The 26,049-nt window shown below is 43.6% G+C and overlaps 2 long non-coding RNA genes across 4 annotated transcripts; both read right to left on the bottom strand.

The window, feature by feature from the left end:
- Window positions 1-6,008: 6,008 nt before the first annotated feature.
- On the bottom strand, window positions 6,009-11,992 carry LOC118453114. 2 transcript variants are annotated; one of them, XR_004843061.1, is made up of 4 exons: window positions 11,914-11,992; window positions 11,075-11,150; window positions 8,136-8,285; window positions 6,009-6,152 (listed from the first exon to the last, which is right to left on the bottom strand). It is a non-coding gene; the product is annotated as an uncharacterized LOC118453114 (long non-coding RNA). The 2 variants fall into 2 exon arrangements; XR_004843060.1 differs by having other exon boundaries at window positions 11,075-11,992.
- Window positions 11,993-12,254: 262 nt separating this feature from the next.
- LOC118453115 lies at window positions 12,255-17,605 on the bottom strand. 2 transcript variants are annotated; one of them, XR_004843062.1, is made up of 3 exons: window positions 17,545-17,605; window positions 16,237-16,289; window positions 12,255-13,153 (listed from the first exon to the last, which is right to left on the bottom strand). It is a non-coding gene; the product is annotated as an uncharacterized LOC118453115 (long non-coding RNA). The 2 variants fall into 2 exon arrangements; XR_004843063.1 differs by lacking the exon at window positions 12,255-13,153 and adding an exon at window positions 14,919-15,870.
- Between the last annotated feature and the right edge of the window lie 8,444 nt (window positions 17,606-26,049).

Raw genomic sequence — 26,049 nt, forward strand, 5'->3', positions numbered from 1 at the left:
CATCCCCTCCCCTCATCCCCATCCCCTCTCCTCATCCCCCATACCCGCTCCTCGTCCCCCATACCCGCTCCTCATCTTCCATACCCCCTCTCCTCATCTCTGTGGCCCCTCTCCCCAACCTCTCCTGCCTGCCCAGTCCGGGGGACCCCAAGTGGCACCCAGTAATTCCCACCCCCTCCCCACCTCCCACCCCTTTTAGAAGCAGTCAGTGCTTTTAATAAAAACACACCAAAAAAGTAAAGTAATAATTTCAGAAGGTTGAAAAATAATGTTTCCAGCCTGCTGCTATGTCTCGGTGCTCCTGTGGTGCTGGTACAGCAGCTATGGCGGTGGAAAACTCCAGCTGGCCCCGGCTCCAGCCCTTGCCCCGGGAGCAGACAGGTCTCCTGTTGGAAGACAAATCATCCAGCCCCATCATCAAACGGAGCCGAGCAACAGCATGTCGCCCCACAGAGAAGCCCCCTTTCTTTTTCTGACAGTCTGATGAAGTGATGAACAGACCTGGGCGTAACTAAGTTGTGGGGAGGGTGAGGCTGTATTGCTGAGCCCCACTTTCAAGGCAAATCTGTGGATCCCCGCAGTGATCCAGCTTGGTGCTTCTGTCTCAGACACCACATTTCCGATGCTGCCTTTGATGTCTGCTCATTCTCCCCGTTACGCGCTGTTGAATCAGAGCCAGCATGGGATGAACGACCGGCGTGCCAAAAGGTGGCACAGCACCGTCGGAGCTGCCATAGCTACCTGGCTGGCCTTAGCCATGCCAGTCCTGTTAGTAACTGTGTGTGCTCGAGTATTTCCAGCAACAGCATGAGTCCTCGGGGCTGTGGGTGAGTGGTAGTTCACCATGACGCTGCCGGTAGTATAAGTGTGATGCATCCCTCTCTCGCAGCGACAGATGAGAGTCAGGAAATGGTTTACAAGTCTGAGGTCTAATGTGATCTGATAATTCACCTTCCTTGGTAGGAAATCTAGAATACAAACTGCAGAAATTCCACATCAATCTCTTTGTGCTCAGTGCAGGAAGAGGATGAAGTGTAGTCATATATCTGATTGTAGGATTGCTCCATTTAGGTTTAAGGGGAACTTTCCTTCAAATCCGTATGAAAAATAGAGAAAGAATGACTAAACTAAGTGGTATAAGGTGTTTTTTGAAGTTGACATCTTAGCAGGACTCAAAAAAGCGTTGGGGATACAGACACGTGCTGTTAGAGCAGATGAAATGTGTGTCCACCACGCCGTGCCAAGCAGAAGAGCGCCTCTTGCCCAGGGCAGCTGTTGGGGGGCACTAAGCCCTCGTACTTCAGCTTCCTATTTTAGAAATTTAACATAGGTCATTGTGATCGATCAAATACCGTTCTGACGCACCAAGTATGAAACCCAAACAGGTGGCCTCTCATTACGTAGAAATGTTTTACTTAATGGCATATTCTTTTCCACATTTTACATCTGCCTACAAAAATTGTTGGAAATGGGGCAGAAAGCTGTTTGTAAAGAAACAATATGACCTTCATTACCAAACCTACTCTTTATTTGCTCATAATTTTCTCAAAATCTGTCTTGTGGACTGACAGGTGTCATGCACAAAGGTGAATTTTGTTGGACTTACCAAAATGTGAAAATAAATTGCAGCAGCTTTTCACATTAAATGCACACAGCTTCCGTTGTTCCACAGCCAGCTCAATGGCAGCTGACCAAAGCAACTTCATGCTTCTAGGTGAGTGGCTCCAGCAATTTCTATAATCCGGAAAGAAACCCAAAGAAAAACTCAGCTCCAAATTGAATTAGAGAAAAATGATAAAGCATTCAGAAATGCCCCCTGAATGTACCTGAAGGGAGATCGCTGAACAATTCTGTGATTCTATGATAAATAACGTAGTCGAAATTCCAAGCGGGTTTTTGCCACCAAGTCTACCTGGTTTATAAGCTTTCTTAGTCCCAGTGCTAAGTCTGATTTTTTTTATTTTTTTTTTTAGAAAAATAGGAGAGAACAAGAGAAAAAAATGAAACCAGACCTAATACCTTTAGCAAGGGTGCACGTTTTGTACCACTTGGTAGGTAGGATAATACAGATCCTGCTCTCAACAGCAAAACAAGTAGTTACAAAACTGTCGTGAAATAATAAATCTGAAAGGGTTAAACAGGAAATGGATGGATAATCTGCATATCCGTTATCGGATATAATAACAGAAACTGCTGCAAGAGCTGCTGTTCCTATCAATGTTCACTAGGATAAGGAAGTAGAAGTTCAAATAATTTTAAAACGTCAAAGTTTTTTCTTACACTGAAGAAAGTGGGGAAAGGGGAAATAACCACTTTCCCTGCAATACGAAAAACTTCATCTGCTTCTGGTTAAGTCCTCAACCATTCTCTATCCTTTCCTTTGCACCCGCGAAAACATAAACTTTTAACATTGCTGGGTTTCTGCCATTTATGACCTTGGCATAGTTTGTTAAATACATTCAACATTCCATTCTGTCTTGGAAAAGGATTCAAGGAAAAATCCTGAATGTTAGGAAAGTCCGAAATTCTAAGCCAGATCTGGAGTTTTGCAATTAACCTTTATTTCCATTATGAGAAAGTGAAATCTCTCACAATTTTAGATTATCAAATAACATTGTTAATAATGATCACATGCACAAAGTGCATTAAGAAGTTGCCTAATAGAGCATTAGAAGGGTACCAGCGGGTCAAGGGCTGTATATCATCAGATCTAGAAGACGTGGACTGTGGACCCCAGTTATTGCACAGCCAGTGCCATCGGGCACTGTTTAATCAGAGGTTACTCAACACTTCGTAGACACTTTGAGGTCTACAGAGGGGTTGGAAAGGAGTACCAGAGTTTTGAGGCAGTTTTGGGGACTGTAGGAAGATTCCAGGTGATTGGGGGTGGGGAAAAGGATCTCTCCCTTTGGCTGCTCAAGTTCCTTTCTTTCTTGGGCCCACAACTTCCTCTGCCCCTTTGTACCAGTCTTCTCCTGCATCCATTGCAAGAAGCAACTCTTCCTCTTTACTCCATAGCCCCTATTCCTCTTCCAGTTAGAAAAAAGTCCAGCCAGAATAAAAAAAAAGTTGGAGGACTTCCCCTTCCTCCCTTCTCTGGGGCTTTCTTCTCCTGTTCCTAAGGACCAGAAGTCCCTCTGGGACTAACTGCAGGGACAGGCTGCAGATGCTGTGAACATCTTCACCTCTTCTCAGTAGGCCCTGTCCAGGCAGCAGCCATCTCAGGCTCACCTATAAGTAAACTGGACAAGCAGCCAGTCTTGGGAATCTAACTTGCCTATGCTTTCAGCCAGCTCCAAAATTGATTAATACCTTTACCGGCATATTTTGGTGCTTATTGTGCTTCCTTTGTGGAGGGAAACAAAGCAGGCAGTCTTGTGTCAGGTCAAGTTCATGGTTAGGCAATGGAGGCAAACTTTGGAAGACAGCCCTGCGTACTCAATCTCAGCATGATCTGTGATTAAAATGAGTAACATATAAATGATAGGTGAAGTAAGGCTGGACCTTATCATAAGCTGGCAGCCAGCAGGTGGTTTTGTGGCTAACAATTCAGGCTTTCTCTATGGTCATAGTCTGGTGATAATCGTACTTTTTATGAGTGCAAAAAAGGTTCACAAAATGTCAGCTATGGCCACTACAGATCTTGAGACAAGAGTATTAGTATTCACTTCACCGAGATGTTACCGGCACAGCAGGCTGTAAGGGTATTGCCAAAGTCAAAGACAAAAGTCATACCCATCTTTCAGAAGCAAATACAACTCCTCTAGGGAGATGGTACTAGATTATGCTCCTTCTGTGTGTTTTCGCCTGCCTGGTAGCTGCCTCCTTATGACTCAGTAGTTCAGCAGCACAATGCCATCAGTCTCTGTTGTTGCTGCTTTCTCCATGGCAATGCTTTTCCACATTGCTGATGGATGATGTACAGACCATATCCCGACTCTGCAACCAGTCTGACCTCTGGAATATTCTCCAGAAGTTGTTAATTAGGAGACTTAGTTATTGGCATAATTCCTGGTAAGAGTTTTCTGTTTCACACACAATATTTTCCCACCAATATGAAATCTGTTCTCTAAATCAGTGTTTATGCTGCGATGGGATGGTTTAGTGGGAATGATTTCTTCACTTGTGATCTCTCTCCTTTGACACTCAGCACAGTTATCAGCCTTTCAGAGTATATGAATCTGTGAATATGAAAGTACGAATGTCAAAGGCTAAGGAGCAGAAGGGACTACCTGAGTCACTGTTTCCAGTCTCCTGCAACACTTATTATCATGTCAGCTCTTCTAGAAATCTGTCAATGCTCCTTCATAAAAATGGTTGGAACATTAGGTAGAACAATTAGCAGTTACAAACTTCTATATTTCCAGCCTAAATGTCTGGTGGCTGGAGTGTTCTCTGTTTGAATTTGTCTGAACGTTGTCCTGTATCCAAGATATCTTCTGCTCTTATCTCCCAACCTCTTTATAGACTGCCCATATTCTCAGCCTTCGTTTTGGCAGATAATCAAGCCAAGCTCTTCCATTGTCTGAGTTCCTTCTTCAGCTGGTCAACAACATCGTTAATGGCAGCAGGACAGAGGCTTCATCTCAAGTCCATCCATTAGTTATCTACTTCAGCCTAATAACTTTCCTTTTCAACACGACTCTTACCATAGCCCAGTAAACTATTCATCTGACTTAATACTTTCACATCTTCTCCAGATTAACCAATATGTTATCGTTTCATACAGTGCTTTACTAAACCTCACATACCTAGGATCCTTGTCTTCTTAAAGGATGAACTTGCCTATCAAACAAGGCTATCTGGTCACCCTGGCATGATCTGTCTACAGCAATCAGTGTTACATTTTGTCTTATTCTACCATTCACTTCTACGTCTTTAACATGTTTCTTTCCAAACTTGTTCTAAAGGCCAACATATCAGAAGAGCTGGCCTTCACTACTCCAAATTGCTTTTTGTGTGTAACTTAATGTTCCACATTATAGAGACTTGGGGGATGTAGATTTTATCACCCACTGATCTGAAAACTCAGTTCAGCTCCAGGTCAGGACTGGAGGAATGCTACAGACACCCAACTGTCTCCCCAAGAGCTGTTGACCGAGCCAAAACATTTTGTCTTCCTTCTCACTTCTCTGCAGTCCACCCCATCGTTTCAGATGCTGCTCTTCACTCACTGCACTGCCTACCTTGCAATATATTATATCAGTATTTTTCCTCCATCTGCCCATCTTTCCTTGACCCCTTTTTAACCACTGTGTTATCTTCATTTACGTGATTTTATTTTTTAATTCCTATGTACTGTCAGTTCTGATTTCACTCTATCCTACGGGATAAGTATGGATGCAAACTCTGACGGCCAAGATATTTGCACTCAGCTGGGAAATGGAACCTTACATATTAATCTCATTTATTTCTGCTGCATTTGGGTGAATGGCATTTTACTGGGAGACACTTATCCTATGTTGCCTTCATACATTTTTTCCATTCTACTCCCACGTACCTCCCGTAATGTCACAACTCTTTCTTTATTCAAATTCTGCAAGACTCATTGATACTGTGACACAAAGAATTGCCATGGTTCTATCCATGGATGATGACAGAAGTCTTCTGTTACTAAATATCATGTGCATCTTGTTCCTCTCCCAAATCATACCTTGGTGGTATGTCACCAGGGGTATGATCAATTTGGGGCAAAATTTGTCATTATTTCAAAAACAGCTAAGACATTGTTGGTGATTCAGATGCTGGTGACAGCCTAAAAGATTAAATTATTGGCCAATATAGCAAGAATAATAATTTACTCCTTTAATGCTTGTTAAATATAATAAAATGTATAATCTATTAGTATATGACATGATAGCCATGATAATTTCTATACTAATAATTTTTAACTACCACTATTTTTGAAATATAACAAAATGCTTGCTTTATATCCACACTGTAGGAAAGGGAAACCTTTCTGAAGATCTGCTTTTCTTCTGCCTAGTTTATAATAGACACTTTCTAAGAGTAGTCAAATGCCGATTTCTATGCAGGAATGTAGGTATATGTTGCGTTATTCCCCTCATGCTCTTCCAGGATCCAAACACTTTCAGCTGGGGGCCCTCTTGTGTTCCTTTGGATGAGCTCTGACAATAGGATGCTCTATGAGCCTAACATTAAAAGATTTTCAGGAGCTTTTTCAGTCAGGATCAAATGATCTGCTCAAGAGGGTTTTTTTTTAACCTCTAGTTATACTTCTCTTCCTGAATTTTAGGACAAGAATAGGTATTTTAATATTAAAAAAATATTTTAAAGTTTGGTTTAGCAGTGTTTTCCACAAGACTTAAACAGAGCTGTTCATAAAATTATGTATTGAGAAAGTAATTATTTGATGTGCACAAGGTCGTCTTTGTTTCTGTGACTCTCAAGCAGATAGCTATGGAAAACCAGATGACTCTTCTCACATTGTTGAGTGATTTGTTTGATTTTGCTGGAAAATTGTAACCTTTTGATGAGTGACTGTTACCCTCTCACAAGCCCTTGCCAAGCATCTGAAAGTAGTTTGTAGCCATGTATAAGCAGTTCAGTATTTTTCAGTACATAGAGTTTTTCCACTAACGTTGAAGGACAAGGTTTTTACTTGACGCCAGGACTGCTAATTTCTGCCATTGATGCCGGCCATGCTTTTAGTATTTGGCTGTTGCTAATTAAACCCATGCTTTTCCCAGCTATGTATTATAAGCTGAATTTCACAGAACAGCGAAGGTGAAGGAGGAGGGCTAAAGCAGTCAAACACCACTAAGTGGTGTTAGGGTCTGTGTAGGTCTAAGGATTTGCTATTATTTTTTATTATACCTGAAGTGCAGTTTATGTTAGAAAGTCCTATCAAACAAAGGAAGTCATATTACAGAGTGGAATGTAAGAACTATTTAGGTTTCCAGATCTCCATTTATCTGATTACATGATACAAAAGTAAGAATAGAACCACATAAAGATGTGTGTTATACAAGGAATACTCCTATTTCCTGTGATGAGTTTTTGATATCGTGTAAGAAAATGACATCTCTTATCTACAAAGGTATTTTCCCCTTATTTGATGTCAGAGGGAAGGAAACCCCCAACCTGTCCCCACTGAGGCATCCCACAATACCTATAATAATTCACACTATGTTCTTGTGTCTTTTCCTATATGAGAAAACTTTCCCTTTGATTTAATATTCAAGGTGTACATGAGTATATATAGGCAGCATGTGGTAAAAAGGCATAAATCAAACGTAGCTTTCCTGGAAGCAAAAATGCTGTTCCTCTATATCCTCTTATTGAGTTGCTGCTTATCTGGCTCAACGGGCAGCGCAATAGAAGAATTTCAAGAAAACTTCAAGGCTCTAAGGCATCTAGCAAGAAAAAAGGTGGGTCATTATCTTTTCTCCTTCATTTTCTACAGTTCTTTTGATGGAAGTATGAACTCGAGTCTGGGCTAGTTTCAGCGCTAGTTTGTGTGTCCTGTATTTTGTTTGTTAAATTAGAGATGCTGAAGGCACTGCGTGTCAACCTCTCCTCAGAAGCTGGCGCTGCAATTGTTTCCCCAAAGGAAGTTCAGAAATAGAAAGCCTGATGAAGACGATATGTAGTTAGAGATGCTTAACAATGTGGCAGTCACTTAGAAGAGAAATGGCTTCTAACTCTATTTTCTTTTTCTTGAATTTTAGATCTTTGTTCCAGTACCTGACGGGAAATTTCAGGTAAGGCTTTTAAAGCTTCTCTGTTACTGCTGTTGTTAATCATTTGGAAAACGATGATGCTTTGTAGGAGATCTTGAGAGAAAGAGAGAGTTAGATTACTAAAAAAGACCGAATCTCAGAAAAAGGGAAGACACGTGCTAATGGTACGTTCATGAGCAGCTCTGTCAAATTCAGTTAAGTCCCTCGCATGCAAAACATTGTGGGAATAAATAACCAATTCTGAGACCGTGGCCTCCAAGACTTGGCTGTACTCCTACTGAAGTCAATCTCAGGAGCTCTCACAGGGAGCTTAATACCGAGTGTGTGCTCAACATTACTGTATGAGGTGCAGACCCTGGATGTGACCTGCTGTCATTTTAGAGAAGAAGGTGGTGAATACAGTTAGTACTGGAAACGTTAAAATGTTCTTACCTCTTGGCAAACAGACGAGTTGAGAGTCATAAAGCATAATGGAGTTTGTCTCCGAAGGAAACGATTTGCAGGCTTGACAAGTTATTGCACCCAGCCTTGCTGATCGGTGGTTTTCAGCCTGTGGTCTGCAGATTTCTCAGGCTCTGTGAACTGAAAAAAGCTTAATAAAAAAATAACTAAGAACAGGCAGCCTGTTGTTGGGAGGCCTTATCTTTAGAGGAAAAAACGTTTAGGGTTTGCAACTTTAAAGAAGGTGAAGAGCAGCACTTTATAGACAGAAGAGTACAGTGCTTCCGTCCTTCCGTGCGGAGATGGTAGCTGTGAAAGGCAATTAGCAGATCTGATCTCCTCAGGCTACTCAGTGTGATTTTGATAAAACTGCAACCCCAATGGATTTTAGTCCTCTTCTACAACTCTTCCCTGTCTTTCCTTTACAATGATTTTTTTTAATGTTATATGCTTTTTTTTTCTCTCCTGCTGTAATTTTTATCAAATCCTAGAAGACATAGGAAAGTACCCCTTTCCCTAACTGTACAGAAATAGAGCAGGAAGAGACAATTTCTGTTTCTGCTGTGCATGCGGTTAGTTATTGAATTTAACAAAAGATAAAATTTAACTCATTTGACAGAATGTAATTTTTCTGCTGTTTGATTATTTTTTTTTTAGTGCGACCATGTTCCCTGTCAACTTGAAAGAACCATAGAAGAGCTGAAAGTTCACAATGAGAGTGATCAAGTGAGAGCACGCGTTTCTCTGATGGAGAAAAACATGGACCACATAATATCAACTTTAAAGATAGCTCATACAGTAAGTTTCTCATCAGTTATTTGTAGTGATTTAACAGGTAAAAATGTGAAATTCCTGTGAATGGACTGCTCCTTTGTTTTCAAAACATATGAAATCAGGCAACTCAGCATCCCGGTCAACTGAAGTCAATAGTAAAATTTTGATACCATCTCGGTACACTCTTCATTTCTCACTGGTAAGCATTATGGCTGCTGCTCAGCAATGGTTTGATAGAAAACACTTACCTGAAATTCATAGAGTCTGGATGGAAGTCACAGTTTTCTAAAAGATGCATCACCCTTAGACGAATCCTGGACTTGTCATTAGCCGGGAGATTAATTAAAGAAAAGGCCCTAAGCCACATCTCAAGAAGCAAAGTCATCCAGGAGGAAATACTCGCGATTCTCAAAAGTCTTCTTTCCGTTCATTCGTGAAGATCTCTCTTTCCTCCTGATTAAATATCTCCTTGAACAGCCACCGACAGCTCCGCAGCAATATGCTTTTTATTCTCTCCCTTATTATCACCATTAACCTGTCATTATTTTTATTCTAGAAACCCAAGACAGACCGTTCCTGTCCAATGACCGAGATGCGACTGCCGAGAGCCCTGAAGCGCTATGAGGAGTTCTTTCAAGAGCTGTACGAGAACTGCTGGAAGCCCTGATGATGGGTGCCGGCAACCCAGCTTGTTGGAGGTGTCTTTCACCCAACACTAGAGCCGGTTCTGAGGGATTACTGCAAAGCTGCCACAGATCGCCATGAAGAGACACCACAACTTTAACATGAATGTTTTATATGTGTATTATCAGATATTTATGTCTTATTGAAGGTATTAACATATTTATTTTATTTATAAAGACCTTTTGTATTTGTACAGAGTCATAATGTTCACAGGGATAATGAATAAAAGAACTTAAAATTATTAATTCTATTGTGAGTTTTGTGCGCTATAATAATTGGAGTATGTGTCAGGGCTTGAATAAAACTAGGTGAATGAAATAAAAAAAACACAGATTAGAAGGCTGATCCACAAATGTGCTCTTCTTGCAGATATTTACAAAATTACCAGAATCTTTGTCTTCTGAAGGTGGGAGAAAAAAAAAAAGAGAAAAGGCTGTCTTTTAAATACGTGCGTAATTAAGTTTGAAATCACCGTGTTTTCCTGAAATTCTACAACGTAATTGCAGTGCAGGATACCTACATGCTATGCATTCTTCATTTAATTAATGTATTTATTGTGACAGCAGATCACATTTATTTTCATAGTACTCCAAATTTGGTTTCATCTTACTCCAAATTTGATTTCAACCCATGCTATCTTCAAACTTTGGAGCAAAGAGTGAGGAATTCTTTTTTGTCAGCTCAGTGCCAAGCCAAAATGAGCCCCTGAGCAGGTCTCTCAGGGGTTATTGCAGTAGAAATATAGTAATGATAATTGTAACAACAGAAATAACAGCGGTAGCGAAGGATGTCTAATTTAGGCTGGATTTGGGCTTTTTCTCAGGATTGCCTTAAGCTATATTTTTCATGAAGTGAGGAATGTATTTGTGAGTTACATTTCTTAAACAAAGATATGACATTTTTCTAGAATCTGCAGTGCCGGAGGAAAGTGATACTTTTGCTAATGGGTGCAAGTGTGCATTGGTTTCCAGATGAAATGTAGTGGATTTGCCAGGCTGGCTTTTGGAGCATGAGGTGGTTTGAGGACATGCCCAGCTAGGCATTGAGTAAGTTTTAAGTCAAAGATACTTGGCATAGATGTATTTTGGGAAGTCACAGACCCTCGCCAATGAAGTAAACCATGTGACTAAGTAATCGAGCATAATTATGTCCAAGGAACCCAGAAGGTTTGTGAAGGTCGTAACAGAGAGACAAGACATGACAAGTAAAGAAATGAAAGGGTGCACAGCAACGTGATTCCCCTCTTGGTGACTGCGAAAAGCCAGGATGAATCCAGACGCTGTTATTAGCAGTGCGACAGTGGCTAATCCGTTGGGTCATGAAACGAATAAACTTTACCCGGAGTGAATAAATACAGCAGTAAAGAGGAAACGCAAAGGACACCGTCCCACAAGCCAACGCCTGTGCTGTTAGTCACTGACGGAGGTTTAGCAAAACATCAAGTTTTGAAAGAACCAAACATGAGAAGATACCTCTCTAAACAGTGCTTCTCCGACACGGCTCCTGAGGAGGCACAGCGCATCTTGGAGATGCAATTAGCCGGGAAACCTGACCCATACAGGGGAGGAATCAAGTACTTGACCAACAGCTTTCACAAGTAACTGTAAATGATGCACGACTGCTAAAATTGATGCAAGGCAGAGAGCATCAGGGTTTTTTTTAATTTATTTTATGATTCATTCCAGCTTTCTGCATAAAACTGAAAAATAGCAACAAAGCCTGCGTTTCACCATGATGTTTGCGGAAACTATATACTCAATCAAAACAAACAAAAAAATACCTTTCAACCAACTGAGTGACTGTAACTTTACTACAGGTCATCGTAAAAACTCACCTTTCCTCCCAAAGCATGCTAAAACATGTTAAAAGTGTCAGCTATAATGTGATGTACCTACAGGTGGGGATGATATCGCGCACCGATGCCAGGCTAAAACTCATGAGGCAAGCACAGACAAATGCTACTGACTGCTTAAAAGACCACAGTGGAGCTTAATTAACTAATAAGCAGAAGAGAGCTCTAATTACAAAGTAGTTTCATGCAACTTTGCCTAAGTTCAGCTCATACCCACAAGAGTGTTCTTCCACTATTCCTTCACGTTACCTTGCAGCGGGTCCATCCATGCAGGGCAGAGCGCAGGGAAATCTGTTTGCTTTCCATTTTGCTTTTCTGGGAACATTTTACCACCTCCATCAGTACAGGTTAACAGAGCTAGGAGCACCCGTGATTCTATTTTCATGCTATCTGCTCTTCAGTAATACCCGTGCCAGGATTGTAAGACAAATTGGAATCCCTGAGAGCATTTAAAAATACCTTGAGTGGGAGAAATGGATTTTTGGTGCACAGAGGGATTCTGCTGCCAGTGTGGCGCATCATCTGTCTGCAGTTTGGCCAACCTATTGAAAAGTCATTTCAGAAGAGAAAGGAAAGGTGCTGTTTCAAACCAGACTCATCATGACAGAGGAATGAGGTTTTTGGGAGCCCTGGGAGGGAAAGGCTGTACATGCAAGGGCAGAGGAAGTTACGAGGCTGGCTGTGCAACCTTTCAAATTCACATTCAACATATGCAGTGCTGTTCACTGCTGCGGGTGAAGAGGAAAACCATTAAGGCTTTCATTTTCAAGATGTATAGGGAAAAAAAAAAAAAACCAAACCCGGGCAGAGCCTGGTCTTGGGAAGGTCTCTCGCTGAATGCGGAGGGCACCCGGCGCTGAGGCAGGCTCCTGCTGCAGAGTGTGATGTCTGGTGTGGGAACTGAAACCCAGCGTGTCGCTCCCATGATAAAAATCAGAAAACAAAGAAACAAAACACTACAAATATACTGAATTGTTTAAGCTGGAAGATCTATAATCACAGGTTGCTGAGCTGCTACCAGTTTCATTTTCTGGCCAGGAAAGCCAGAGGATTTTAGGACCCAGAAGAGATGCTAAAGCTGCCAGAAGGAATTGCTGAGATTCGAAGAGGTGAGCATCCCACAACTGCTCCTCTGCCTCGGCACTTCAGGGAGTTACAGGATAACGGTTTAGAATTTTTTTATTTTTTTAACTATGCTGGCTACCATTCCCACTGATGTTTCCCCATGATGCTGAGAAGTCCAGCCTGGGCTGGCCAGTGGTCATGCCTTTGCTCCAGACTGGGACAGAGAACGAGCAGCAGAGGACATCTGCATTTCCATTAGTTTTGGCTGAGACCTGAGCAACAGCTGGCTCCTCTGGGTCATCTTCCTTCCCCTGGCTTTCCTCTTCTCTTCTGCCCTTCATTTCCTCTGTAGGAAGTGTCCCACATTGTGCAAGTGCTTGGCCAAGCTGGGCTTTGGGTGGCACCTGATGGCAGCCCACTGGGGATGGTGTCTGGTGCTAGCGAGGGACCATGCTGCTCTCCTCACCTACCTGAGCAACTTCTGCCCTGGCTTGCCTTTAAGCGGCAGCAATAGTGGGCTGCCAATAAACACATCAAGGTCATCTGGGCAACATTTTCTCTTTTCTTCCAGGTGTCTTTTAACACCACCGAGGAGACTGGCAAACCAGGCATTCCTTGCGATGGATCACTTCGCCTGGAGAAAGGGAAAATCCATGAAAACAAAAGCCTTGGTTAGTCCTTACATTTAAAATCCGTTATGCTTTTGTGGTGTATTTGGTAATACATAATTAATAAATTACATACATTAATTAATGAGTACCTATTTAATAAACCTTACATACTAAGTTTAGACTAACACTGTAAGAACCAGCCAGAGCATCATTCCCAGTGTAGCCCTGACCCAGTCCACCTCTGCTTGGCAAACTCCCATCTCCCCAAGCAGAGTTAAAACCTTTCTCCCCTGAATATCTGGTCAGATATTGCGCATATTGCTTCCAGAAAGCAGTCACTCCCACGGACTGTTACAGAACTGTAAACATTCCTCCCAACAGCCTGTTTCCTAAGAAAATATTTTACTTTGTGTAATTTAGGTCAAGACTGTTCTTTATAAAATTTCTCAATTTCCCTGGCTTGGGACTGGCCTTTGAACAAGCAGCAGAGCGGTTTCTGTAGCAGAGGTGTGGAGCAGCACTACTTTGGGATGCTCTTATAGCAAGAACAAAGTTCAGGGATTTACCTTTTATCTCCACTGCATGAAGCAAGGTTTCTGCTCGCTGCTGGAGCATCCCAGCCTGGGTTTGGGGATGCGTTTGTCCCTCGCTGTATCAGCCACCCTAACAAGGGGAATGCATGGTGGAAGGCAGCAAATAGCTACATATGGAGTCCCTAAATGCTGTGAATATGACTCAAGATCCCCTGCTAGTGACCTGCTTTTTGCACTTACCTGGCTTTTCTCTCTCACTGTCTGGAAGAGGAGCATAACTAAAGGTAAAAGAGTCTCTACAGCCCCAGGAGTTTGGGATCAGAAAATTTGCCACGGTAACAGAAAACTCCGTTTCAGCTGGATTGCTTTAAACTAAGCCCCCAGCACAAAATATTGAAACATAGCCACTGAGAGAAAGCATTTCAGAGCATTTCTGCAGGTTAGTAAAAGCATATTCGTACTGTAATAGAAATCACAGCTGGTGATGGGGAGCCATCCTGGCCCCCACCGGCTCGTCCCTGGGCTTTGGGCTGGATACAGCTCAGGAGGCGGCAAACCCTGCAATCCTGAGCAGCACTGCTTTCCCAGGAGAGAAGGGTTCCCACAAACCACAGCTGCAGCTTTTTATGTGGCCAAAATACCTGGGACTGGCTGCAGCTGAAATCCATACAGGACCACAGAGCATCTGCTGGGGTGGGACATTGCAGCCACTTCAGAGATGCCCAGGAAACGCTTAGCTTTAACAAATGAGACATACAAAATACCTGGACTGGCTGCAGCTGAAATCCATACAGGACCACAGAGCATCTGCTCGGGTGGGGCATTGCAGCCACTTCAGAGATGCCCAGGAAACGCTTAGCTTTAACAAATGAGACATAACATTTACTAGTGAGGTTAACTGATGGAATGTAGTTTCCCTTTGTGAGATTATATTCATCAGAAGCTGCCCATTTATTAAGGAGGATTTAAAAAACAAGATACGGTCTCCAAAGCCCCATGATCTCCTCATCATCTAGCCTGCCCTTTCAGAGAAGGGAGGAAAAGGACTCAACGCAGAGCCTATCACAAATGTCACTCTGCCCTAGGGCTCCATTTACCCCCACACAGTTGTCCCTTTTAACACCGAAACACCCACGCGCCGTTTCATAATGTGTCCCCTCTGACAGTGCCTGTGGGCTGCACGCCCTGGCCCGCAGTGCTGGGGCACCCGAGGACACCCCTCGGACCCCCTCCCCAGACATGGCTCAGACCCCCCTCGGACAACCCTCGCTTCTTGTCACCTCAGGACAGGAGGGGATGGGGGGATGGGGTGGCAGAGGGCTCCCTACCCCGAAGCACCCGGAGCTACCTGCGCCCTGCAGCGCTGCTCCACCGAGTCCTCCGTCACCCCTGGGACCTGCCCTGGCAGAGGAGTGCAGGTGGCTTCGAGCAGCCAATATTGCTGTCTTCAGGGGAAAGATGGTCTAGGAAATGAAGTCTGTTCCTGGTTTTCAGAAATTTCCATTGTCGTGAGCCTGGCAGGCTGGAGAAGCACAAGCTACTGCACCACATCCATGCTGCGTTATGTACTCACACCAGCGAAGAAGCCTTATCTGAGCATCATAACTTCATGCTTATCTAGATGAAGGAGCAAAACCAGCTACTGCAAACAGTTGCAGCTTCCAGCTAATGATGCCAACTAAAAGATATGGAGGCAACAGTAGCACATGATGGCTCACTGGTTCCCATGTGCCACTTGAGGTTCACCTCCTCTGGGCACCACAGTGTTTCAAGCTGCTGTGGTTTCCACAGGGGCTTCATGGCACTGCTGCAGCCGGGGGATCAACCCTGCACTGGGGACCAGGCAGCGAGCGCTGAGCAGCTCCCACAGCCACTCAGGTGCTGGCAACACAACTCAGCCACAAGCAGGTTCAGATAAGCTCATGCTTAAGCAAGCTCAGCATTAGTCTCGCCCATTACGGGCTTGGTGAGCATGCTGCGATGGCTGACCGACTTGCTCAATTCACACAAGGCATTCACCAAGTCTGTCAAGCCTGTTAATGCAGGCACGTACCCACGGGAATCACCGTTTCTTGATGCAGAGAAGCCCTTGTCCTGGGTGATGATCCCAGCTTGCAGCTCTGCCATCAGCAGCACCTTGCACAGATTTTTGGACAGCTTTTTTTTCACATTTGTAGCATCATCTGATTCTTTTTTCAATAATATTCCTAAATCAGCCATAACATAGACATTGCTTATCACACCCTGACTCCCACTGAAATACCTATTTCATTAGTATCAGAATTCATTAATTCACTAATTAATTATATTATATATTCACTTCCATACTCCTCACTGTTCCAAATTCAAACTCGGGCACTTTGGATTAATCCAACAGTTTGGATTTCAATTTACTGTCTTCTTCTCCAGCCTCCAGACTGTCTTCAGAAATATTTTCTTTTTATTCTTATTCTTATCCTTACCGATGCTGTCAGTGTTTGTGGTGCCTTCGCTCTGCCCATACTCACAGATCAGACAAACTCTAGAGGGATCAGAGGTGTAGAGTATCGAGAAGGTGAGGACCTGTTGCTTACATTCCCCCATTTTGTTCTTACATTGTCCTTCAGCTTCTTAACCCTGCATTTGCCTGTTAAAAAAAAACAAACAAAACCATCTGAACAGTAACGAACCTGAGGCTGGAAGATGCGACTACAGTTTGTGTAAGGACACCAAGCCAGCTTGGAGAGAAAACCTAGCACTTCAGCAGTTCTGTTATCTCAAGCAGTAGAGGAAAATTAAAAGGGAGGGGAAAAAGGAAAAGAAAAACCCCTGCATTGCCAAGTAAAATGGTTTTGGAAGAAAACAGAGTGGTCACACAATGGTGAAGAACCAGTCTTGTTCCTTTGGGAGCTAGCTAAAGCCCTGCTGAAAGACCAGCTCGTGCTGCTGATACGTGCAACAAAAACACCCCATAATTCTCAGGAACTGGGAATTATTTCCTGAATGCAATAAACCAAAATTTGCCAAGGGGAAAAAAAAAAAATCATACAGTTCATACAAGGTTCTGGGACAGTGCTAGGGTTCTCCAGAAGTGGTTGAAAATCCCAAATGCAAGTGAGGGGGGGAAAGGAAAGGCCTGAGGCATAAAATCTGTCAGCAGTTGTGCAGGCCAGGAACAGAAGTGGAGACAGATGTGCTCTGTGACGAGCGGCCCCGGTGCAGGGAGACCCGAGGTGGGGGGGTGGGAATGGGGGGGGACACCACGGCAGCAGCAGGCAGCTCCGTGGGAGATCCCTCGCAGCGGGGACAGGAACCACTGCGGTACGGGATGGATCAACCGTCAGCCGAGGAAAAGGTGAAAAAGAGAGGTTTCCCAACCAGCCTTGAGGTCCCACAGGAATTCAAAACCAAGTTGCCCATGGAGGTCTCCGGTGGTGGGGTCAAACCTCAGCTTGGCTGGCAGGTACAGCCCAGGTGCCAGACAAGGATGGATTTGCCCGAAAAATGTGCATCAGTTTGTGGGAGACCAAAAGAAACAAGCTGTAAAACACCAAAAACACCGCAGACCAAGAATGGGACTTAGTATTTTCAGCTTCACGGTTTAAAAATTCAGCCTGAGGTAGCACTGGTAGCACCAGGCAGGTTCTCCACAGAGCTCCCAGTGATGTGCCGGTGCAGAGTCCATACTCCTGCAAGGACACGATCCTTGGAGCTGCATCATGAGAAAGCTCTACGGGTAAGCATATGGTGCGAAAATAAACCGCTATTGCTGTTAGAGATGACAAACTGGGTATAGCAAAGTGGGCAGCAATCAGCTTGCGGGTTGGCTTGAGCTGAGCCACACAACCACTACTGCCTTTTGACTTCCCTAATTCAAAGTATTGAGATAACGAGGCACTTACTCGTAACTGCTGTGGCATCGGGCTGCGAGCCACTGGCCATGCAGAGCGGAGCCAGCAGATCTGCTCCTACCCAGCAGAAACGGGGCTGGCCCGCCTGCCGCTGTGAATGCTGCTCTCGCTGGAACCCTAAAGTAGAAAGCAAATGATAGCACTTTTTGAAAAATAACCCCATTTTTTTTGAAAAGACATCAAAAGGGTCTTTTTCCAGGTTCCAGGAAAGAGGGGAACACAAGTCACAGAGTTGGCTAATGTGGCTGGATAACAAGCTGTAACGCCTTCAGTGAATTAAGACCTTAGATGTGACTCTCGCAAACCTGGTGGGCAACCCCTTGGCAGCTCCTGGCTGGTGAGGCCACCGCTGTCCTGGCACAAAATCAACTCCCTGGGTCCCCAACTGTGCCCACAGGGTCCAGGCTGACACCCTGGGGGCATCCTGCATCCCTCCTTCCCCACCCAAAAGGAGCCACTTTGCTCTGCCCTTCCCCAGGGCCACCCTTCTGCTCCAGCACATGGCTTCTCCTGCTGTGAATTAATTCATTCTTATAGAATATCTGCATTTTGCCAGAATTTTGCCACAGGTTTTGTACAAATGCTATGGCCCACATATTTTCTCTGCCGGTTTTGGGTTTGTTTTTTTTTTTTCTTACATCACAATCTTTTTCCTATTGCATATCAGAAGATTGCACGCTGTTACCGGAGAAGCTCTGATTTCTAGAGAAGTGCCGTGGAGATGGCAACTGCTTGGTCACGCTTTGGGTCGGTCTATGTTTTACTGGTTTTTGTTGAAGGCCATATCCTCATATCTTTACTACCTACTTCCATGGAAATGCTGATTGGGTAAGGAGTGTGCCCCAAGGTTAAACACCAAATTTACTGGAACCTTTCTCTTCCAGAAAGTCTCAACAAATGGCCTTTTTTTCCTATCAGTTTCAAAAATCAATCTAGACTGTTATTTCCTTGAGGAGAGACCATAAAATGGTAGAGGACTAGTCCAGAAGCTCTTACAGGTTCTCTGAACACATCGGGAGGATGAAGACCCATCTCTACCTTCTTCTGCTAGCTGCAGGCATTTCTGCTGCTCCCCAAATAAGCAGCATGGCCGAATTACTGACATTATTACAGAAGATGTGTGAGGCAATGGCAAAGGATACTCAGGTAAATTCAACTTCCACTTTACTAATCTAAAATTCAATATACTGGAAACGTCTTGTTCTTGCCTATTCCCCTTTTTTGAAAGTCAAACTCTATTTAAGTGACATTTTATTTTATTAGTGTTAATGAAGGTGATATTTGAAAGGCTTAATTAATACATTATTTTTCAGAATCTGAGGATCGAAACTCCAGTCAATATAGACGTAAGTAAAACTCCTTTTGCTTTTTAAATAAAATTAATGTTTTCATAAATTTAGTCACTGGAAATTGAGATAGTTTTAAAATTATTATCTCCCAAAATACTCTATTGGTATTTAAGAACAAACAATGATTTTAGATGTAGCTATTCAAAGATGTAAATTGTTATTAGAGATATTAAATATTATTGTAAGATATAAAATGTTATTAAAAACAATCCAACGTTGAGTCACAGAAAAATATGCTGTGATGTGGAAGTAGCCAAGGACAGCAAATATTCTTGTTCTATGTTTTTGTATATCTGCAGAACACACACGCACAGAGTGATTTTCTGAATCAAAGGACAGTTAAAAAGGAAAGAACAAACCCGTTCACATTTCTTGCTTGTCCATCTGCAAAAATACTTCTGTTTAGTCTACTTTGTTTAGTCTACCTTTAGAAATGGCTTTTTATACCTTTACCATCAGTGAGGGGGTTAAATGGTTGCATTTCCACACCTTGTCTGAAGGATGGTGTCAGTGCCCCATGAACAAGGCGCCCTGCGTCTGTGAAGGAGGTCTCTCTTAAAGATCAAATTCCCCTTTATGCATTTACCGGCTTCTTTCGCATCTCCAATACATTTCTCCCGTTCCCTCTCGGCATAAAGGCTCTTCTCTTTGCAAGCCGACTTTAAACAACTTCCTCCTGATGCAGATGCTGCTAATGAGGCTTTTTTTTCTGCTGTGCATCAACTGGAAACTTGGTCTCATCAAGAGACCACAGCCCAGCACAGAGCTCTTCAGATAAGATCACGGCCAGCTGGCTATTTGTGGGAGTGCATTCTGAGTCATCAGTTTATTCAAGGAGCACAACAGTTCACATCTGTGCCAGGAGATAGCTACGGGAGGGTGGGGGGTTTTTTTGGTGGCATATCCAGCCCATTCCTTGTAAATTAGGTGTAAAGGTCCCAGCTCTGTCACTTCTCTCTGGGTCCTGTCTGGAAGAGCTCTCTTCCCAGGCTGGGGCTTGGGCTGGGCTTAGCCCCAAGTTTTTAATAAGGAAAACAGACTCAGGAAATCAGCAGCTCGCTCGTGCCTTTCCCTGCCGAGGTCCCCGACGCTGCCACCACTGCACCGGTGCCCGTCTCTCCTCCAGGGAGGAGAGCGGCTTCACTCTCACTTACGCTTTGGATACAGAGGTGAAAGAGAATTTCCCAGTGTCTTTGTGTTTTGTTGTTCATCAGTGGCAGAAGCAAGGAGCTTCCCAAGCAAGGCTGCGGGAAAAATTATCTTCCTTGTCATGCAGAATCCAGGAATGACTAGCAGAAGACCACGCATTGGTCGAGGACCTCACGGGCATGATGCAGCCCTTCAGCAGCTGTCTGCATTTCCTCCAACCTTCGCTGAGTAGTATTTGCTTCTCTTTTCATCACTTTCTTCTCCCATTACGCTTCTCTCCCATCTGTTCCTGTTGCTGATGGAAGCGTCCTCTCCTTCCCTTCCCTAGGAGTTTAGCTGCTCTCTTCCAAAACAAGCCCACATCAACAAGTTGCAACCATCGTCACTCTTTGCTTCCATCCTGTAACCCCTCCAGCCCTTCTGGCCACCTGGCCCAGACCGTAAGGTCTCTGACACAAACGCGAGCTACCGCGTTGTAGAAGAGGAGCAGTGTGCCCGGTGCATGGCCGCCCTTGGGACGGGACAAGGCGAACAGGGCTATGAGATGGAAGTGTGACTGTTGTCCCCATCTCTTCTAGCACGCAGATGTCAGCTGTCGCAGAGGTTAACGTCTCGGGTAGTTTCAGGTTCATTTATTTTCTTTCACTTGGGTTCAGACAGTTCTAGCTCCTGGAGCAGAAAGCATCTCACATCCAAACTGAAGACAAAAATCAGAATTTTCTGCCAAAATGAGCAGATGTAAGAAATCAAACTGGTCATCAGATGGCTGCAGAAGGGATAGGGCTAAGTCTTTCAATATTTATATGCTTCATAAACATACACTAGCAAAACCCATCATCTGCCAGGTTTCTGTCTGCAGAGTAAATGAATGTGCACATCAGTCAAGCTTGTTTGCCTGAGGCATGTGGAAATAGGAGCCCAAAAGTCAGTAACAATTTATTTGCCATGCAGGCAGCTGGACGTAGCTCAAGATGATTTTTAATAAACTTATTGTAGTTCACGGTTACAAATTCTGGTATCTCAGTTTTGCTGTTTCTTCCATTGTAGGATGTGAATTGTGTCAGCACAATCTTTGAAGGAATGGAACAGTTGAAAACTATTCCAGCTATGAAAAAATTTGGTGTTTTTTTCCAAAAATTTGAAAGACTGAAGCAATCGCTCACACCAAGCCTGGCAGAAGAGGTAGGAATTTATTTCTTGTATATCAGAGATAACACAGCAGAGATGTAATGAATTATGGATCACATTTTATAACTAAGCCCTTACATCTATAAAAGAGAATAATTTTTGTACTCACCTGTGTTGAGTCCATGGAAGAAGAAATCCTGGCATTACTTCACATTTCTACCCTTCCCTTGCCCTAGTCTTCAGCTTGACTCACCTCTAAAATAAGGATTCATGTGTGTGATCAGCATATTTAAGGTTTAAGGAAAATCATATCATTTATAAAATGATTTCAAGATTTAAAAGCTCTACAGGAGAATTAAATATTAAATAATTTAATTTTCTTGATTAACTTTTCAGGGGCAATGTGATACAGAAAGAAGGAATGCAACAATATTCATAGAAAAACTGATGACGTTCATCCGAAAAGCATCAAAAACCACAAGAACGTAGATTTATAAATTTCTAGAATAGCTGTAAATTTAAACAAGGAGCAAAATATTTATTTGTTTTAAAAGTACTCTTCCCTTGTGTTCAAATCTGACAGAGCACATGTCCGTTTCAGTGGTACTGCACTCGTTCGTGTTTGGCATGTAATCTCTGAAAGTACCGATGAAATGTCGTTCATATTTGTAGATGAAAATTTAAATCCTTCATAAAGCAAATAGCACAGGGTAGTACAGAAGGACCTGACTAGGCATAAAACTTTTAGGTTTCTTGTGAAAATGTCAAATTCATTTCTGAACAGTCACAGTGAGAATGAAGCAAGATGGATGCGAGCAGAAGCGGCTGGTGCACACTGCGCACCGTATCTCACCAGCCCCATGGGTGTCGCACGCCATGAACACCGAGTGATACGTTGAGATGTGATCCGAATATATTTCCTTTGCCTTTCTTTAAGACCAGGGTGGCCCAGTGGCAGAGGGGACCACACGCACCCTAGCAATATGGGCAAGGATCTGTAACTTCTCAGGTTTAAGGTCAAATGTCTGCTGGAAAGTTTTGCTGGCATTGCATAACTTCAGCGGAACGGGTGTTATTCTCTATAACGCACCTAGAAGAGCAAGAACGTGTACAGACCATTAAACCAGGACACAACTGATACTACTGAAATAGGCGATTTAGCTCAGGGAACTGGTATGGCTATATGGCTATACTGGGAAAATCTCCATGTTTTAATACCCATCTACAGTAAAGAGGGTTAATCAATATAATTATACGAGCAAAACTTTTTTAGAACAGAGCTGGCTTTGCCACTGCTTTGAAGCCAGATGAGGATGAACTGCAAAAGTCAGTCACACAATATTCCACCACTTAAGCTCTGCTTAAGCTTCGACATATATCTATCTCGCTTACCAGCAAGGAGTACAAGAACATTGTGCTCGCGCGTACAGGATCACCGTGATTTGTTTGCTTAGCACTCTGCCCAAAATCTTTCACAGGCGCCGAGAACCACATCCTGAGGTCTTCCTCTACCTGCAGCTTTGATAGATCAGTGTAAATTTGGTAACTAAAGATTTGTAAGGATCTGGGCACATGCCACTTAAAGAATTAATGTTTTATGTTTTTTTCTAAAGCTAATGGTGATGATAGGAACGTTTGGATCAGTGTGAATTTGTTTCTATGGTGTCAATTAAATTATATGACGTTTTATAGATTTATGTATTTTGGAGAAAGTATTTATTCTGTATTTTTATGACTTTTAATAAAGTGAATAAATGTTTGTCTCTGCCTTTTTTTTTTCCCCCTACAAATTTCTTCCAAGCTATTTCCACACTTGAGCAAATCTAGTTATTGTAAAATCTCTGATGGCCAAGGGAATTAGACTCGAGGTGAGTGAGCAAGTGTATTGCTCAAAGCTATTTCTAACAATGCACAAATTAAAAACCATTAAAGACCATTAAGGTGCTCACCTCTGTGATGGAGCTGAGCTCGCACGTTTGGTTTTACTGGAACAGAGCTGTTGAGGAGCCCCTGCTAGAAGATGGACTGATGGGCCATGGGGACCTAAGCGGCTGCTCATAGAGAAGTGTGCTGGTTTCTCTCCCTCCTTTTCAACAATTAAAATAGGAGGGGAGAGACTCGAATTGCCAGTCCAGCTACAGAACCCGCTGCAGGTGGCGGCGATGCCTGAAGCTTGAAGCCGAGCAGTTTTTCAGGGCTTATTCTCAGATGCAGACGCCTGCCAGCATCTGAACCAGCACCCCAGGTGCCGATTGTCCGGCTCGGCCTGAGTAACTCCAAGCACTGGGGATAAACGTGCTGCAAATAGAGGAAAAAAGCAGCCGGTGAGGTTCCTAATTAAAATAAATACCTTTTACATAAACAAGCATCTCCTCAGACCTGCAACAGAAATTACAGCCCTTGCCATTCACAAATAAACATTTGCAAAGGAAGCACCTTTGGTAGAAAATGTTTTCAATTTCCTCCTGGAAGCTGGAGGCTGCCACAACGGGAGCATCCCCAGAGCTGTCCAGATCCACACCCCTGGAGTCCCTGGCTATGCAGAATCCCCACCAGGAGCGAACCGCCGCAGCCAACCTCTACTGCTCTCATAGCTCAAAACGCAACCCCCACCTGCATAACCCCCAGCTGATAGCTCTGCACTTCACAGTCCGCCTATTAAAAAGGCTGGAAATAGGATGTTGGAATGAAGAACACGTAATAAAGCAGGGAATGCAGAAGCTGGATGCTGGCCGTAGGTTTCTCCTGTGCTAAGTGTACATCACCCAGAACAAGCGCAGAGTTCCCCAGCCCTGCAGAGGGTTTTAGATGCTACAATCAGCACTCCAAGCAGGCAGGGAAAATTAATACCAAGTAGAAATATTTAGGGAAAAAAGAAAAAAAAGAATAAAAAAAAGAACCAAGAGATTTTCCAGCATTTCAGTCTGAATTGGGATAAGACAAAATACCTAAATATTCTACAGGAATGAAAACTACGGAAAGATCTGGTTCTTTGAACCTTTGAACCTCTTTCCTTGCAGGCTGAGCGCCACTCCCCTGGATGACTCCCACCAGACCCCAGAGGACCCTCCGTCAGCCTTTTTACCACCTCCCGTGCCCTGCTCCTCTTTTTCCCCCCTTGCCCACTCTCCAGCGCGGGCAGCCCTGCAGGCAGCGGGGGCCTGGGCAGGCAGCTGGCACCACAGGCTCGCTGTGCCCTCCAGCGTTACGGCTGGGACGCCCTCGGTGCGCGAATCTGCATTTATTTCTTTCGGTTTGGGTTGTGTCTGGCCCGGGGCGTGAACTCCTATTGATGGGTGTCCCTGCCGGAGGCTGAGGGTACTGAAATATAATTTCTCCTTATACTTTTTACTTCTTTTTGCAAACTATTCCATAGTCTCTTTTAGCTGGCACAATGGCGATTCTGCCTTTTGTCTGCCAGGTGACCACCTAGATGCCATTTGGAGATAGTCTCCACCTTCTGAAGATGCTTTCTAGCATTGAACGCTCTCCCCTGCCCTGCTGTATAGTTTTTCTGTATTTCTTCCACATTTTCTGAGGATATTTTGATACGTGATATGCACTGGTATACTGACTTCAAAACGTATGTTGTTAAACGGCTTCCTGACCGCCTGCAAAAATTTGGGCACAGATGAAAGAAATGTTTCTGATGCTGGTATTAGAATTATCAGCTCCTAGAAAGCACAGCAGGTCGGAGAATCAAAACAGGCTTTCCAGAAAACCTGAAATCAGGGGAGTCCTGGGCATGTTCATCTTCCTTCAGCTCTGCAGATGGGACAAAGCTGCTCCAAAATCTCCAGCCAAAGCAGCTTTCTCAGGGAACAGAACTGCAGGTTTGTCGCTTGTAGGGTGGGACTGGCCATAACCCCAAACCCTAAAACCCCTCCTAGCTGCCAGCTCAGATGAGCAGGACCAGCAATTTCACCCTTGCAAGAGCAGCTACAAACCTGGTTAGCAGCTATTGCAGTCGTGGGCATCTCATCACAGAAAAGCCTTGTGTCAGGTGCCTCAAAGGAACCTGCCTCTTGTGTTCGTTTCTGCTCCTCAATCAGCATAAAATCAGATTGCATAAAACATTTAAAAAAAAAAAAAAAAAAGAAAAAACAAACAAACTTTCTGTGAACCTGAAACCTAGTTTTCATTTTCTACACAGACTCCTTAATTCTCACAAGCTATTTCGGAGCTCCAGGCAGCAAAAGCAGGCCGGTACTCACAGGGGCAATCCCATCCATGGCTGCAGGTGGGTCTGCAAAACAGCCTGAAATATGGTGATCTGGTACACAGCCCGACTCGAGCAGAGGGCGGAGGAGGCAGGATACCGATAATACCATTGCTCCGTAACGATGGTGCCAGGTACACTTAAAATCCTGATATTACCCTGGTATTGGTCTATCTTCACCCCAAATTTCATTCATTGCCACAAGAAAGGCTCCAATTTCAGCTGGAGAACACAGAGAGCTCTGGAGAAACATTTGGGCTGCCTTATCAATGGGTTTCCTCTAGCTCCCCGGAGGATGCTTGCATTTTTTGCTATAAATATCCCAGCATAAATTAATTCTTTAAAAAAAAAAAGTTTTAAATATAGAAGAAAGGAATGAGAAGCAAATTGAGAAGAGATTTTGTAGTGAGAGAGGTGGTTTCCTCCAGTGTCCTTCTAATTACAGAAAAAGCTTCTTGCAAAACTTACCAATTTTGGGATCATAAAAAAAATAAAAGCAGCTGAGCAACTGAGCAAGGCACCTGTAGTCACAGTGTTTCCAAGTGTTGAATTTCATTTGTTCGGAATTTCCTGGGTCTGACACATCCCGATACAAGGTGTCACGGTTACAACTCCTTTTTCAGGTGCTTCCCCGGAGACCCTCGCTGAAGC

The sequence above is a fragment of the Egretta garzetta genome, unplaced genomic scaffold (assembly GCF_000687185.1).
Source record: "Egretta garzetta isolate BGI_Z169 unplaced genomic scaffold, ASM68718v1 scaffold1, whole genome shotgun sequence".
In the NCBI taxonomy this organism is placed as follows: Eukaryota; Metazoa; Chordata; class Aves; order Pelecaniformes; family Ardeidae; genus Egretta; species Egretta garzetta.